The sequence below is a fragment of the Ictidomys tridecemlineatus genome, chromosome 4 (genome assembly GCF_052094955.1).
Source record: "Ictidomys tridecemlineatus isolate mIctTri1 chromosome 4, mIctTri1.hap1, whole genome shotgun sequence".
Classification (NCBI taxonomy): domain Eukaryota; kingdom Metazoa; phylum Chordata; class Mammalia; order Rodentia; family Sciuridae; genus Ictidomys; species Ictidomys tridecemlineatus.
Genome location: NC_135480.1, coordinates 102,649,761 through 102,667,060, shown reverse-complemented (window position 1 = coordinate 102,667,060; position 17,300 = coordinate 102,649,761). Strand labels below are relative to the sequence as shown.

General features: G+C 54.7%; 1 long non-coding RNA gene across 2 annotated transcripts; it reads right to left on the bottom strand.

Moving 5' to 3' along the window:
• Nucleotides 1-522: 522 nt before the first annotated feature.
• LOC110598450 (uncharacterized) lies at nt 523-14,603 on the bottom strand. Of its 2 annotated transcripts, none has more exons than XR_013437941.1 (4): nt 14,359-14,603; nt 10,312-10,460; nt 4,716-7,011; nt 523-867 (listed from the first exon to the last, which is right to left on the bottom strand). It is a non-coding gene; the product is annotated as an uncharacterized LOC110598450 (long non-coding RNA). The 2 variants fall into 2 exon arrangements; XR_013437942.1 differs by having other exon boundaries at nt 6,597-7,011; nt 14,359-14,599.
• Nucleotides 14,604-17,300: the final 2,697 nt, after the last annotated feature.

The following is a 17,300-nucleotide window of genomic DNA, read 5'->3' as shown; positions in this document are numbered from 1 at the left end:
ACCTTCTGTTTCTATTTTGACAATTGGTCCCAGCAAGTGCAGGCAATGTTCTTCCCCCTCTGTCCCCCACCGGGGCCCAGGTATCTAATCCAGACCTCACATCCTGGGGGACCTAGAACACTCCTCTACCAATTGGTGTCAGGCTTGACCCCCCCCCCAGCGACCTGTTGAAATCCATTTCAGTCGCCAGAGCTCTCATTTCTATTAAAACTCCATTTGCCAAGAAAGCGGAAAGGTAATTATGAATCCTAGTCTTAAATCACTCCGCCGCTGAATTATTAAAGGGAAGAATTAAAAATAATCAGGCTTTTTCATTATACTTCATAGCAGGGAAATTAAAGGTGTAAGAATGTATTTTTTTTCCTCGAATTTAAGTATTCATTTTGGAGATTTATAGGAGAGTTGAAATGATTCCCTGCATACCCAGCTCTCCTCTTTATAAAAGGGGGAGAGAGGAAAAAAACCTTGTAAAATTAAAAGGGAGATAGAGCGAAGAAGGGATTTAACATAAAGAAGTACAACTGAGTGTTTTGCATTTTAATACATTTTTTTTCCTGCACAATTACCCCACTGAGTGATATGGCAGGGAGAGATTAGGCTGCTGCTAATTTCAGACATTGGGTGGTGAGTGGCAAGGGGGTCTCACCCGTTGCCGGGTCAGAAAGGCACGCAGCGGCCTCAGGGCTGGCCCCAGAGCTCAAGCACTGTTTTGGAAGCCATGTTCCTAGGTCCTCTTTCTTCAAGGGCAAACAGGATGAGGGCCACCTCCTTTGGCCAGGCAGAAAACCCCAAGCACCATGGGTGGAAGAGCAGCAGCCGTGGACCCAGGAGGAGGAACACAGAGAACTTTTCAGTTGGTTGTCGGGTCTGCAAGAAAGTGGGCAGAAAGGGAAGGTGAAGTGACTCTCCATCAGCATTCCTCACTGGCCTGGCCCCTGGCCACCAAGGAGGACCAACACAGTACCGCCTGGAGTTAGGGGAGAGACAGGAGGATTCTGGAAGGCCTTGGTCCTCAAAACGAAACCCCAAGGCCCCAGATGGATTGATAAGGCAAAGGAATTTCGCCTCAGCCTTCCCTGGTCCAACCTGGCAGGAGCAGGCAAGCCAGTCACCCCTGGCTCAGGTGAGAGAAAGGTGTCAACACCTCATCTCCCTGGGACCAGGTGCAGAAGGGAGGAAAGTCCAGCATGAGCAGACTTGGAGGGGGTTCACCCGGCGAGGCCCTGGGGGGGAAGGGAGCAGAGAGGGTATAGAGACGGCAGCCTAGGAGAGGGCCCAGCTGGGAGTGCTGCCCTCCTACTTACCCCCCCACACACAGTATGAGGACAAAACAAGAACTGCATGTGCCCTAACACACGGGCACCATTGGCAACAGCTGGGGAGTCCCAAATCAGGAGAGGGACTGAGAGCAGGCCAGGCCCATCCTCCGTGAGGATGCCAAGCTGGAACATCCCTGTCCTACGCACACTGCAGCCGCTGAACCAGGGACAGGGTGGGGAGACAGGTGGCCCCTCCCCCATGGAGCTGGGCTGCTCGGCCTCCTCCCCCTCCCCCACCTCCCCATGGTAATGAATTGCAGGGAAACACTGCTGAGAGGTGTCAGAACAATTTCTATTAAACATAATTTCCTAATGAAAAGGTTACGAGGGAGCCCAGTGGAGCTAATCAGGATTGAATGCTCACTCCAACCACTCTGAGGGAGGGGCCTCGAGGGCTGGTCTCTGGCTCCACCTGGTCTGGGCTGGAGGGAAGAGGCCCTGGGGCCAGGTGAGACCCTAAACAGCTTTCTGAGGCATCCTGCTTAAAGTCTTGTGTGTTGTTTTTTAGGGCTTGCAGGTGCCAAGCACCGTGCTGGTGCCCCTGCAAAACTGATATCATCATCCCCATTTTCAAGAGGGCAAACCGAAGTTCTGAAAGGTCACATGACTTGTCCAAGGTCAACCCTTAGACACGAGGAAGCAAAGGCAGGATCCAATCTGGAATCCATCTGATTGAAAGTCAGATGGCTCGGCCACCCTCCCTTCCCACCTCCCAAGGCCCTGCCCACTAAGGGTACCTTTGAAGGCCAAACACAGCTCTAGACCCCAAGCAAGACTAGGACAGCACACAGCAAGGAGAGTCTGCACAGTCCTGTACCGGAACCCGCTCTGTGCAGACCCCATCCTCGCCCAGACTGAGAATTACGATGTCTGTGAATAAGAAATCCAGAGTCACCAATGCAAAATGGTTCTGTGACACATCAGAGGTTGTCACGGGCCCCTACAGAGCCCCAAAAGGGCACGTTTGTCACTGCAGCCAACTCCAGGTGCCCAGAGCCCTTTAAGGCTATACCAGAAGGCCCTGGGCCTACACACCACCCCACTCTGCTCCCAGAAAGGGCCCCCAAGCCTTGTATCTGAGCAGGGACCTCGCCCCCTTCACTCCCCAGCACCCTGGATCTCAGATGCCAAATTCCTACATCAGCACTGTGCTGAGGGTGGCATCATGCATGTAAGACTAAGGCAAAGGAAGGTGCTGTTTTAGGAAAGTTCAGAGATTCTTCCCAAGACCTCAATTATAAGCTCTTTAGAAAGGGCCTTGGTCCCTGCTGGGGGAGGTCGGGTGGAGGATGGAGTGGGAAGAGGCAAACAGGGTGCAGATCTGAAACTGAATAGTAATGAGCCCTATTCTCTGGTGATTTAGAGGCTCTCAGTGCCACCAGAACCCAGTTGGGGACAGTTTCAGGAACCTGGCTTTGCTTTGCCAGAAGCTTTTGATAGTATTGAAATGTCTCTCTGGAGGGGAGGGATGTCCCAGAATTACCCTTGGGGGTGGAGGCAGGCCCTTAGAGACAGCACTGGAAGATCCTCCAGGCATCTCACCACTACCCTGCATGCTGGGGAGAAGGGGGTGAAGCAACAGGAGGACCCAGAGCAATAGCAGATTCTGCTCCATCTTCCATCCATAGTCACAGGGGCCCCCTGCCCTCCCCATCCCGCCCATCCTCCTACACCTCTGAGGAGCCCCTGCCTCTGCACCCCGACCCAGCAGGGTGCATCTCCCCATCCCTCATTAGGATGAAGCTGTCACTGACTGCGACTGTCACGCATGAGCCGGCCTTCCTGGGACCTTCAAAGCCTGGAACAACATGAAATATGCAGCCGCCTTCCTGCTCTGCTCCCTCCCTCTAATTGCTCCACGCAGATAAACTTGAATGTCGAAGCTCTGGCTGAGGACATCCAACACTGAGATGGAAGTGGAGGGCTGCATTCCAGGGTGTCTGAAGTGCTGCTCCCCACTCCACCCCCATTCTTCCCAGGAAGCCATCTCCACTCAGCCCCTTTAGACTGGAAGGGCAGGCAAGGATTTTGCTGAGAGCAGCAGCGGTTCTCAAACTGTGGTCTCCGGACCAGCAGCATCAGCATCACCTGAGAACTTCTTAGAAATGCAAACGCTCAAGTCCCACCTTTTGTCTCTTCCATCAGTAATCGGGGGGTGGGAGCCAGTAATTTGGAGTTTAACCAGACCACCAGGAAACTCTGAGATGGGCTTAAGTTTGAGAACCGTTGAGCTAAAGATGGACTTCAGCAACCTGGAATCAACATGATGGGGCTCTTTCTGGGTGCCCAGGGCTGTGCTATGGCAGGCAGGGAAAAAAGATGCCACTTCCCCTGCATGGGGTTGGCCAGCTGTGACTAATATGGGGAGGGGGACAATGAGTAATTTGCAGGCTGCAGAGGATGACAGCAGCAAACGCAGGGAACAAGGCTCCATTGTAGAGGGAATTTAAACTCAAATGTAAATAATTGGGGCCAAAATTTGGGCAGGAAATGGGGACAATAACTGCAACAAGCCCCAGGTATTCGGTACATCTGTTTGCCAAGTACTGGCATATTCTATGTCTCATTGGGAAATGAGCAGAGCGGGAACAATCATCCCTTTTTACAGAGTTCAGCACAGAGGAGAAGAGCCCAGGCCCAGGTCTCAGCCAGGAAGTAAGTAGACAGCTGGACCGGACTCAGCCTCTTCGACTTCCATTCCAAGGACCGGGAAGCTGCCCGATGGCCTGAGCCTGGCAGGTAGCAGCTGCTCAGGAGCTGAGGGTGGCAGGGGAAGCCCTGAGGGCCCGCAGGGAGCACCCTGGTGTGCCTGCGGCCCCTGCATCGCTGTTCATAGTGCTCCCTTTGGCTTTAGTAGTGTCTCAGCTTGGGCAAGCTTCAGGGATCCAGAAAGCCAAGGAGAAGGGTGGGGTGGAATTTGGCAGGGAAAAGATCTCAGGAAGATCCCTCTGGCTGTGAGCAGGAGGGAAGACATGGGGTCAGGCACAGCCTGGTCCAGGATGGTGGCTATGGGGAGAGAAGAAGGGAACCTGGGGGCAGTGAATGGAGAGTCAGTCAACCAAGACATGGGGGCCTTACCATCAACCCCGAGAAGGCCACATGTCCTCTTCTGGTGCCATTCCCCTCATCCCCCTTCTCCATCTCATCAGAGAACAGGCCCAGCTGGGGAACCAGGCAAGGAGGAAGGACTGCTACTCCCCTAGGCATGTCCTCTGCTCCCTCTGAACTGTCCCCGGTGACTGACCTTGGACAGAGGCCAAGTCCAGACAGGCCACAGAGCATTCATCCATTCCGGGACGAATCTCTCTTCAACTCCCTCCTCAGCCCCAAGCCTACCCCTCCTGACAATGGCCCTCAGCTGAGAAGTCCCTGTCCCCTCCCCTTCCCCAAACTCACCTCCTGCAGGAAGTCTCCTCCTTGGTCCTCTTCAGCTTCTAGGACTGGCAGCCAGAAGGATTTATTCAGTTCCTAACTCTTCCACCTACTATTGTTGTGATCAGAGGCAAGTCACCTAACCTCTCTGGACCTTTGACTTTCTCACTCCGTTCAGTGAGGGTGTGGAGATCTGTGAGGGACTTGCCATGGTGGGCACTCTGTGCCTGATACTTCCTGCACTAGTCAGGACTCCTCAGAATTTTACATACAAACAAGGTGGACTGTGTCCCCCTCTGTTCTATTGTCCCTGGGAGAGGAGAAGCTCTTCTCTTCCTCCCCGCACCTGTGCTACATGTACAGTGGCCCAAAGGCTCTGGGATGCAGAAGTCATGGACACGCAGCAGGGGCAGAACCGTGGCAGAATGCAAAGCACTCCATAGTGCACTCCGCAGCCCACTCCCTTTGCCTTTGGGAAATGATGGTGGCATTTCCTCTGAAGACGTTCTTCTGGGAGAATGCTACCTATGCTGACACTGACCATTGTTAATGCCTGGGCTCCTCCGTCTGCCAGCGAGTGCAGGAGGAGCACACAGCCAAGGTCCTCAAGAGAAAGAATCATATAGGACATACTTCTGTACCCCTCCGTGCCTGCCACAAAGGCTCAACCATGATCACAGTGACCAGAGAGGGGAGCTGAGGGAGGGAGAAGCCAGTGCTGTACCCAACCCCAAGTTCAAATCAATACTAGGGTTGAGGTTGGAAGTGATGCTAGTGATTGAGGAAGGGATGAGGGGTAGAGCTGGGCTTCAGATCAGCATTGGGTGCAGGCTGGGGTTAGTGATCAGGATGTCTGAAGGCACTGGTACTTGCTCAGGCCTCAGCACTGAGGACTGGGGTGGGAGCTCTGCCGGTGACAAGTCTGGCAGAGCCTCAGGTTGGAGGGGGCAGGGGTGGCCAGTCAGGCAGTGCCAGGAGGGAACGATGGCCAGCACCACGGACAGCTCCACAGAAAGCTCCACAGAAAGCAAAGGAGCCCTGTGGCTTTCCCAGCTGCCTGTCCCCAGCCACCCAGTCCTCCCCTCAGGTAACAGCCTCTGAGCCCCACCACCCAGGACTGACCCTGAGAAGACCCGAGACAACACCATCTCCTCCAGGGAGCGTGGGGCTCTCAGTTTGGATTCGAATTAAGAAGCCTCTGCTTTGGACCTTTACAAAACCATCATCAGCAAGTTTCACTCAATTTCCAGGTTCACTCTGCTTTACATGACTCCTCTTACTCCTTTGATCCCTCTTCCTCATGGGGAAATCAGGAAGCTCCCCAAATCCGTGGCTTTCATCTCCTATGTCATCTTCCCCTTATCTTCTGAGCCCTGAAGGGACACTCGACAAGCGGTGTACCCATTCTCTGGCCTAAGATTTCCTCTTCCCCCTCGATATTCCCAGACATTTCTACCACAAACAGACAAGCCATCAGCAGGTACAGGTTTGAGGGCCGTGGACACTGCACACACTCAGCCTCATGTCCTTGTGAGTCATAGGTAAAGACTTCCTAGGTCTTCATCCTCAGAACACCAATCCAGCCCCCAAGGAAGTTGGGGGGAAAGGTCACCATCATAGACTGAGCACCTACTGTGTGCCAGATTGGGTCAGCTTTTTCTAACTGAGTCATCAAACCAACCCAGGGTGGCAGGTGAGACTGGACCATTTACAGATGAAGTCTGAGGCCCAGGGAGGTCAATAACCTGCACAGGACACCACACTATGAAACAGCACACCTAATGGAGAGGCTTTGGGGGAGCTGCAAGCAGGGCCTGGCTCCCCTCTGCCCCTCTGTGGTAATGAACAGGCCTTTGTTCCTGTCCCTGATCTGTTGACCCAAAGCCTATACTTTTCCCACTGTACCTTCAACTCTGGCTGCTAAAGAGGCCTTGAAACCAGCTTGGCAAGTTCTCTCCACCGTAGCATCAGAAGGCCTGGCCAGTCACTAGCTCCGGCCTGGATCTCCACAGGTACATTCTCATCTCCTGGGCATCCAGAAGGTAGAAAGAGTGCCTGGGGTGATCTCCTCAAGGCTCTGCAGGTTCAGGTGGGCTGCCTCCTCCTGCTCAGGCAACAGCCAAGCACTCAAGCAATATGCTTCCTCCAAGCTCCAGCCCCCAGCGAAGCAGCTCCAGATGAGGGATCTTCTTGGGCCCCTTGGGTGCAGCCTGAAATTAATCCCTGGGGAGCGGAGGTGGAAAATGTCCCAGAGCCACTAGCGCTGGGGATCTGCCCGATGCACTCCGCAGAAATCACCTGGGCTGAGGCAAAGGTGAACCTGGGAAAACAGGAAGGCACGGTCTGGAGAGGCTTTGGGGGAGCTGCAAGCAGAGCCTGGCTCTCCTCTGTCCCTCTGTGGTAATTAACAGGCCTTTGTTCCTGTCCCTGATCTCGTCTGGCAGAGCCTTAATCATCCTCTTCCCTGCAATGAGCAGCCTTCTCATTAGGGCCTTAAGAACCTCTATTATAAACATGTAAATGGAACTCAACGAGGAGGGAAATATTTGACTGCTCCAATTTCCTTTGTGCGGCTGCCAGCTCTGGGCTGCGCACACCCGCGATTTCATTGCTCAGCAGCCCGGCGCCAGCACGCTGCCCCCACCACCCGGTCGTCACCAACCGCTCCATCTTCTCCTATCGGAATTTAATTACTCTCGCTGGCGAATGTTTGGAGAACCTTTCTCCATCAATTGATTCTGAAGTCAGATTTTTATTTCAAGATACTTAATGGCACTTGAGCCATTGATGGGAATCTGGGAGCAGGTGGACCTGGGCCATGGGAAACTTTATAACAAGGTTAAGAAGGGTCATCACAGTTATCCCCCTGCCTCTGTGCAGTGAGCCCAGATGCAGGGGAGTCTCTCTTCTTCAAGGTCTACAGAGAATCAGATTCCTGAGCCTCCAGCTGGTCTAGACTGGAAGTTCCTTCTGATGTCTGCCTCATGTTGGATGAAACTTTGGGGGTGGAGGGTAATGAGATTGGACCCAGGGGCACTTTACCATGAGCTATATCCCCAACCCTTCTTAGTTTATTTTTTTTTAATATTTATTTTTTAGTTTTTTCGGCGGACACAACATCTTAGTTTGTATGTGGTGCTGAGGATCGAATCCGGGCTGCACACATGCACTATCGCTTGAGCCATATCCCAGCCCCCTTCTTAGTTTACTTTGAGACAGGGTCTTGCTACGCGTGGCCAAAGCTGGTCTTGGACTTGTGATCCTCTTGCCTCAGCCTCCCAACTCCCCAGGATTAGGCAGGTATCATGTCCAGCTGAAACTTCTTTGGTGGTGCGGGGGATTGAACCCAGGGCCTTGTGCATGTGAGGCAAGCATTCTACCAACTGAGCTAAATCCCCAGACCCTGAAACTTCTTTTAATCCCAGTTTAGTCCTTAAAGAAAAAGGAAGAGCCCCATTAGCTGGAAACCCTGTCCACCATCTGAGAAAGAAAAAGCTAATGGTGGATTTGCATCCCTCTCAATGGGACAATGAGACAAGAGGGATGCTCTCTCCCTGCAGGCCTCTGAGAGCTAGTGTGATGGGGGCTCCAGTTCAGTGAGCCCGTCACATGCATGTCTTCCTGCGCCTGGGCCTTCTTGACACTAGGGTCCCAGAGATGCCTGTCCCCACCTTCCTCCCTCTCCCTTTCCAAGTCCAAGTGTCCACTCTGCTCGTTCATCAAAGCCCAGACCACTCTCCCTCCTCCGGAAGCTCTTCTATACCATTAAGCAATTTGCTTGTGCATTTAAGGGATGTCACCTGTGTGACAGGCCCCTGTTGGCCCATAGCTAGTCATAGGCGTTGGTTGCAGATGTTGCAGATCTGGACAAATCACCCCTGAGGGCCTCTCCTTGAGGGTGAAGACCATCCTTCCACGCTCTCCCACTCTCCCCGTCACCGCCGAGCACAGTGCCTGGAGTGGCCTAGCACCTGCGCCAACGAGGCTCCAGACGGTGGGCGGGTGGGTAGACGCCTGGTTGGTGGGTGCAGGCGTGTTGGTTAGAGGGTTGTGGGCTGGTGGAGTGGGAGGGAATGGGCGCCCTGTGCAGGGCCTTCTGCCACTCAGCTTTGACTCCACCCTTCTTTGCCTGGCCAGGGAGCTGGGCCCTGGAAACCCTTCTCCTTTAATGCCTGGTTCCTAGCTAGGCTTTGTCAGCACAGGGGCAGGAAGGATGCTGCTGAGGAAATGGCTTCTCTCCCAGTCCCTGCATCAGGCATCAGCAGCTCAGGGCAACCAGCACCGCAGAGGGTGGCCTGCCTCCTGCAGCACAGCAGCAAAGGGCTGGGCATCCTGTGGGCCGGGCTGTGCCTTCTCTAGCAAAGGCTCAGGGGTCAGCCTAGGAAGGAGAGTGGGGCGCTGGGGACACGGAGACAAGCCCCTGCCCTGTCCCCTGTATTTTTTTTTTTACTATTTTTTTTTGTAGTTGGACACAATATCTTTATTTTATTCATTTATTTTTATGTGGTACTGAGGATGGAACCCAGGGCCTCGCACGTGCTAGACGAGCGCTCTACCACTGAGCCCCAGCCCCAGCCCCTTGTCCCTGTATTTTTACAGCAGGTAGTAATCCCCTGCTCTAGTAGGTCATCTCTCATAATTAACAGTTCTTTATATTAAATCTTTTCTGTCAATAATACCGTGCCATGTCTATCTCTGAGTGGACAGTGGCGTGATGAATTAATTGGTGAGTTGGTCAATAGGCTAATTAGTGGGGTGGTGAAAGAACTGGTTGATTAGCAGATCAGTGGGTTAGCAAATTGGTCGGCTGGTGGGTGATCTGGTTGGTGAGCTGGTCAGCACGTTGCTTAGAGGTTGGTGGCGTGGCACGGCGAGGGATGATAGGTTGGCTGGGGCTGGATGGATTGGCGAGTGGGGTGATGGTCTAATGGGCAGGGTGGCGGACATGATGGATTTGGGTTAGTAAGAGGATGGGGAATAGGTTGGTGCTTCAGGCCTTGTAGGTGGCCTGGTCCACCCCCCAGCCAGAGCCACCAGGACATTTCCAAATTGCATTTTTCGAGAATCAGAAAAAGAGATTTCAGAAGGAAATTGCTTTCTCTCCTGCTCGGTCCAGATGGGGCTATTTTTTACTTGACTTTTTTTTTTTTTCTCCATTACAATCTCAGTAAAAAAAAAAAAAATGAAAACATGGCTAAAGCTTATCCCCTTGTTTGGGCCAGGCTTTATCCTTCCTGAGATCTGCAGAGGCCTCGAGATATCAGAGAGGCCATGACTGAGGGGCCAAGGCGGCACCTGGGTCCCACTCCTGCACAGAGCTGTCCCCCAGGGGCCAGGCCCAGGGAGCAGAGGGGGAGGGCAGATCAGGGGACCCCATAGCTGAGAAGAGCAGGCAGGGTGGGGGCAGGGTGGGGGCTTCACTCTGTGTCCTGATGCCCCTCCCAGCAATGCCCCCAAGTCCCTGTAGGTCCCTCCAGGTTTCAGGTCAGAGACAAAGCACACAATGACCCCCATCCTGCCAGGAACAATGGCCCCCTGTGCCAGGCCTCTAGAGAGAGCCAGCCTGAGCCAAGTTCACAATACTTGGAAAGTCACTTCTCCCCTGCCACAATCTTCTCACCTAGGAGGGGGCTTAATGGGCACAGTCACCTCTGGAGTCCAAGCCAGGACCAGCCTCGTGGGCGTGGGTGGGGGCCTGGTGTGGTGAGTCGACTCCCTGGACCGGCCCCCATGCTGTGCTGCACACTGTGGTGAAGAATCTTTCAGAGTCTGTCATTACCGAAAGAAAAGAAAGTCAAGCTCAGAGAGGCTGTAGAACCACCTGACTGTCACCCAGCTAGCCAGACCTCAAGTCCCTGTTCTTAACCCCGACGCTGTGTTGTGAGGTACTGACCCATGTTTCTGAAAAGGAGTTTTGAAAGTGCTACCATCCCAAAAAAATAAGCAGAGGAAGAATTTCAGGGTGAGAACGTGTGGAAAATATATCGTGTGGAGGATTTCTAGAATTCCTCGTGTGATAAAAATGGTGGGTGATACCTACCGAGGACCCTCTGCACGCAGGCACCCTGCTGGATGTTCTATTCTATTAACTCATTGAATCCTTACCACAACCCTCTAAGATATGCACTATCATGACTCTGATGTGCAGATGTGGGTACTGAAGCACAGAAAAGTGACTTGATTGTTGGAAGGCGCGGGCCCTATCCGCTGTTGCGAGGTACAGCCCCAGCCAGGGCACCGAGGGAGCTGCTTCCCTCCTGACTAGGACATGTCAGGGGGTGGGGACAAGGAACAAAGAAGAGGTATAGGCAGAGTGAGAGCCCAGACCAGGGCCACAGGGACAATGAGGGTGCCTCTGCCTCTGACTTTCAGGCCAAAGTCCCTTTCTGTCCTTACCACACCCCTGTCCCCCACCTCAGGCAACTAGCTTAAGGCCACAGTGCTGAATGGGGGGTGTGGTTCCTGGAGGGAGAGGAGGGGAGGTCTTTGGCGTGTGGCTGTTGGGCTCTTGGTCTACCTGCTTCTACCCAACATCTGCAATTTCTTCCCGAGGGTCCCCACCTCCAGACCTTGGCCAACTGCTGCTCTCCACTTCCAACCACCCCTTTTGCTGGCACTAAACATCAGATGACAAGAGTCACCCAGTCACTGTGGTGGTAACAGGGAGCCAGGGACACAATTCCCCTGGGAATGAGACAGAAATCCAAGGTGGGCTGGACGTGATGGCAGGTTGGTGACAGAGTACATCCCGACCCAGCAACTGCTGGGCTGTAGGTGGGCAAGTGACATTGACTCTTAGCCACAAGGAGCTGTGCCCTCTAAACTTCCTCTCCAGGGAATCCTCCATCTGTGCCCAGCCCCTCCCTCCACAGCCAGCCCCCACCAGGCTCCTGCACACACTCGCATTCATCTATAACAATAAGCTATGCACATTTTTTGCTGCCAAAAGTTTTTGAAATAGTTTAACTCATGCACAGTGACACACAGCTGTAAGCCTAGAGACTCAGGAAGCTGAGGCAGGAGGATGGCAAGTTCGAGGAGGCCAGCCTCAGCAATTTAGCAAGGCCCTAAGCAATTTAGCAAGACCTTGTCTCAAAAATAAAAAAGGTAAAAAGGTCTGGGGATATGACTCAGTGGTTAAGTGCCCCTGGGTGAAATTCCTGGTACAAAAACATTTTTTAAAGTAGCTTAAAAGAATGTATATAATATTATGAGGTTAAATATCTAAATGGATAATTTCATCAAAGCAATAGTAGGAAAGCAGATCCGTGGGCTAGAGAAGATGGAAGCAGGTGGCAGAGACAGAGGGGAGGTGCAGAGGTAGTGACTGAGGGAGAGACCAAGACAGCTTCCGTCCCCAGCAGCCACTCAGGGTCCTGGCCCAGGTCCAGGGTCCCAGTCCAGGTCCAGGGTCCCTTTCCTATTAAAAACAATCAAGACACAGGGAAAAGGAAAGTGGGACAATGAGATGAGATCAGAAAGGACATTTTTATACTCAGAAAATTTCACTAAATTAGCTCTGGGTGCAGGGCAGCCACAGCAGCAAAGAAAACAGGACAAGATCCTCAGAACCCATGAGACAGACAGACACCAGCAGAAAATAAGTAGGCTGCCTATTTTGTCCATCACACTCTTTACAGTATCCAGGACGTTGTCTGGCACACAGTAGGTGCTCAATAAAAATATCAAATAAATAAATGAACATCAGCTTTCCAAGACAAACCCAGATTTTTTTCTGGCACTTAGGCCAGAGGAGAAACCATAACCCATGGGTCGTCCTAAGCAGGCAGCCCCTTGGTAGCCAGCATTGCTACAGATGAACTGGTGGGCAAAATACAAACTTCCTGACTTCGGGGAGCTTTCGCTGTGTTGGCAGGGGACGGAAGGTGCCCGACAGAGACACCTGAGGAGCTGGTGTGCCAGCAGACCTGCTGCGGTAGTGTGTAGGAACTAGAAGGTCCACAGGAGGGGGTGGGATTGGGCCTTAAACAGGAGGCAACACCTCCGCGGAGCCTGGAAGGAAGTGAGGGAGCGAGCCAGCAGACACGGGGGAGAGCAGGGCCGGGGTCCTGGTCCGGTGTAGCCTGCGGAGGTGTCCAGGGGCTGCTGCGGCCCCTGAGCAAGGCCCGGGGCGGCAGGGCGGTGGAGGCGGCAGAGCAGTGGCGCGCCGGCTGGCTCTGTTTGGTGGCCTTTGAGAGCTGGGCTTTCCCAGGAGCAAGATGCTGGGGACAGCTCCACAGAGAGCTGGAGACAGGGTGGACGGACCAGCTGGGTTCTGGGTCTGTCTGCACGGTTCACGGCAGGATTCCTGAGGCGCCAGGCATAGGGGTGAGGACAGGAGCAGAAGAGCCTCTCAGTGCCCCTCCCCCCTCGGTGCCCCTCCCCCCTCGGTGCCCCTCCCCCCTCGGTGCCCCTTCCCCATCGGAAGCCTCCGCCCTGCACACTAGAGCCGGGTGTGACACGGCTGCCTCCAGCCAGGGCCCTCCCAACATCCAGGGCCAGAGCAACGCCCCAGATTGTGACCTGGCCAGCTGGCACCCTCTGGTCACCAGCCCAGCGCAGAGAGAGAGGGTAGCTGCCAGCTCGGGAGGGACCGCTGAGCCCAGCCGTAGGCCAGCTGTGGGTTGCTCCATCAGGGGCCTCCAGCCCAGGATGGCAGCAGGTTCCTCCACAGCCCCAGAGCCTCCCCAGACCAACACGCTCACATACTCAGACACTCACACTCGCTCTCACTCACAGGTTCACACACTCACAAATGCACACGCCCATTTATCCGTAATGCCTGTATTCACACGTGCCCCTTGCAGGTGGCTCCTGTGCTTATGATCCCGTTAGTGCTCTCCCTTCCACATTAAAAAGAGGAGATTTGGCCTGCCTGGAATACCGTGTCTATTGCAGGGGGTGTGGCTGCGTGATAGAGCCCCGGCTCCCCAAGTGCAAGACCCGGGTTTCAACCCCCAGCACAATAAAGGGGAAAACATCTAAAATATAGTATTTGTGACCTTTTGTAGTTCATTGACCCCACTGAGACTCCCATAAATGCCAGGGACCTTCCCCCAGGAAAAAACACCCATTCTCCCTGTCTCTCTTTCTCTCTCTCTCTCTCTCTCTCTCTCTCTCTCTCTCACACACACACACACACACACACACACACACACACTCCCAGGCACACTTAATACTCTTTACACACAATCACTTTGTGAATTCACACACAGTTGCATATAACACTCAATTTTGCATTTCAGGGGTGTATGCCAGAGGTCCCCAGGGACCTTGGTTGTCAGCCCTGAGTCCCTCCAGATGTGAAGTCCAGCCCTTGGGTGTGAGCACCTACTGGAGGCCTGAGGGTCTAGAAGCTAAGGGGCTGAGAAGGACGAGAGCTCCTGCCGGCTCTGTCACTTCCCTCCAGCAGTCACTCCTTCAAGTGCTTAGGCACCAGGACAGAAAAAATGAACAAGACACCTGGTCTAAAGGGGGGAAGAAAAGTGAGCACTTACTACATGCAGGGCCTGTGCCAGGTCCTTGGCAACCCTCATCTCCAATCCTGACAACTCAGCCAAGATATGCCACCAAGAAAGCCTGTCCCTGGGGGGCTCCAGAGACCCTGGGACTCGACCTCACTCCCTCCACCCGCAGCTCTGCCTCCCCTGCCTCTCCACTCACTTACTCAGAAAGGCGTCTGGGCTGGGCCCTGGTCTGCCAGCAATGCAGGAGAGGACAGGTCAGGGGCCCACCAAGGCAGCCTGCAAGTGACTCCTGGGTTGGCCAGCATGCCCAGCCCTCTGGGTCCTAGAGCCAGTGGAAAGCAAAGAGGAGGGAGCCGGGAGCTGGCGAGCTGAGCAAGATGAAATATTGATGCTCGTGTCCTGGTAAAGCGGAGAACGCTGCTTGTCCATGAATAAAAGATAAGCTGGAGGAGCAGGCCGGGCAGCGGATTAATTAATCTAAGTGAGCGCTCGCTCTGCTCTGCGCTGTGGGGGAGGGGTGTGTCTGGAGCAGACACACTGTCCCAGCCCAAGGACCCAGATGCAGAGAAGCCAGTCCTCAGTGCCAGGCAGACAGCTGGGGAAGGCCGGGGGCAGGCCACGGCACCAAGCCCAGGCCTGCAGGAAGAGGGACAGAGGTGGCCAGCCTTCCAGGACCAGCCTGGGCCATTGCCCAGTGCCTGCGGGGACCACCCAAGATGACAGCATCCCTGGCAGATGGGGACCACAGAGGCCAGCTGCTCTGGGGAATGAGCCTGGCCTGGCACAGAGTCCCTGAGGGTCCAGGCCCCAGGTCCTTTCCTGCAGCCTCGCCTTCCTCAGAGAGTGTGAGGGAACCAGGATAAGAGGGGACAGTGGGAGAGGGTCACAGACAGCAGGTCAAAGCCTGGCCCCAAGCCAACCATGTTGACAGGATGTGGCCTCCGTTCCTGAGGGGAGGAGGACAGGATGGGGTGACGGACACTGGGGCCCTCTCCACACGCAGCCGTGGCAACCCAGGACCGACCCTGAAGGTCTCTGGGAAACCCACTGGTGGAGGTGAGCCGGCCAAGGCTTCCGGGACCGCGGTTGTGGGGTCTCACTTGGAGACGGGGTCACTGCCTGTTTATTTGTCATCCACTGGTGTAGGGGCTTCACAGGATCTTAGCAGTTTCATGCTTTCTAAGGGTGACATTAGGACAGAATGACAAGTCTGTCCTCGTGTTTCCCATCCACAGGGTCCCGAGGAGGGCATCAGCTCCAGGCTCTGAAGTGTCCTACCCCCCAGGGCAAGCGCACCCGTCCTCAGCCCCCTCCTCCAAGCCATCCTCAGTGGACGGGGTGCCCTCTGCACCTGCCCTGCGTCCATGAACAGACACCCCTCTTTAGAACTGTTCCCTGGGCCAGGGCCAGGTCAGACACCAGGTGGCCTCAGCTGGTGTCAGGCACATCCCCAGCCAGGTGGCAGGACACCTCCGGCTGGTCCCTCCTTTCCGTCCTGAACCACAGTTCATGGCCAGGAGCAGCTTCTGGAAACCAGCCCAAGACCAAGCCAGGGGGGAAGAGGGGCATCATGCCAGGACGGTTCCCTCCACAGCCTCAGCCGTGACCTCAGCCTGCCTGCTGTTCCCGGAGCCCACTGCCATGTCCCTGGCCCCACACCCCGTCCCTCTGGCCAGCTCACGGGGTTTCCCGTATGTCCTGCCCACTGGACCATCTATCATGAGCAGCCGCTGACATCTCTGGGACTTTGTCTCCTATTTTTTTATTTCTTTTTTTTTCATGGAGGTTAGTCTTGCCTCTCCATCCATCTTTAGCTTTGTGAACCTAGGAGCAGACTTTTGGGCCCTTCAGTCCCCTGAGGCCCTGCACAGCACGAGGCAGGTGGCAGACAGGTGGGAGACGCCTTGCAGAGGTGTCTAAGGACGCCAGGGAGCAAGAGCCAAGAGCCGCTCCTGGCTGCCCTCAGGCCCAGCCAGTCCTCACCCTGCCCCCCACCATGGGAGCTAGCACTTCTGAGGGCACCAGCTCCACGATGGCCCAGAACCAGAGGGTGAGTGCTCCCCTTCCCACAACCTTCAGGCACTCCTGTCTCTCCCACTGGCCAGACAAGGCAGAGGCTCAGAGCACTTGGCTGAGGTCACCCAGTGGGAAACAGCAAAGGCAGAACAGACTCTGGCTGGGCTCAGAGTCCCTGCTGTGCCCTCCAATGCTGATGGTGGAAGCCCAGGATGCAGGGCCGGGGCGCAGTCCTTATCTCCCACAGAGGGGAAGAAGGACACTCGCGGTGGCTGGACAGAGTTTGAGAGCCCCAGGACAGCAAGATAGGACCCAAGACTGGAGCAGAGGAGGCAGGACTGTCCCAAGGCTCCATGAAAGATTCCAGAAACCTCACCGTCACTTAGACCTGGAGCTGGCTGACATGGGAGGTGGGGTGGGTGACCTTCACCAGTCCAGAAGTAATCACAGGTTCTCTGGAGTCCTTCCAGGAGACAGAAGCAGCCAGCAGGCGGACCTGGGACGCACATACACCCTCACACCACATCCTGCCATTCCACCTCTGAAGCAGGGATTTCTACCCCAGTGGATTTCTGAGAAAAGGGGCTGGGGACCCAGGGCCTCCCATCGCTGTGGTCACAGTGCCACCTGCTGGCCATCATTGGCATAGCCGGGAGGCTGCTCCGCAGCAGGATGCAGGCATCTGGGAGAACTTCCCTCTATTGGCATCCATACATTCATCCCGCAAGTATCTATTCTGTGCTTACTGTGTAGCAGGCAGCATTTTAAGGGCTGGGCAAACCAGACCAAAAGCCCTGCCCAGAGCTCGCATTCAAATGGGGGACATGCATAATAAACAAGGCCAACATGTAAAAGGCACAGCAGGTCAGGGGTGTAAGCACCAAGGAGAAAAAAGACAAGAAGGGGTGGGGGGATGGCAGGGGCAGGGGGTGTGACTTTACCAGGGTGGCCAGACATGGCTTCACCCAGGCAGTGACATTTGAGGAATATCTGGAAGGAGATGAGGAGAGAGTCCTGCAGATTTCTGAGCAAGAGTGTCCCAGACAGGGGGACAGTGAGCTCGAAGATCCGAGTTGTGCTTGGTGTGTCTGGGGACCAGGGAGGAGCCAGCGGGGATTACAGGGAA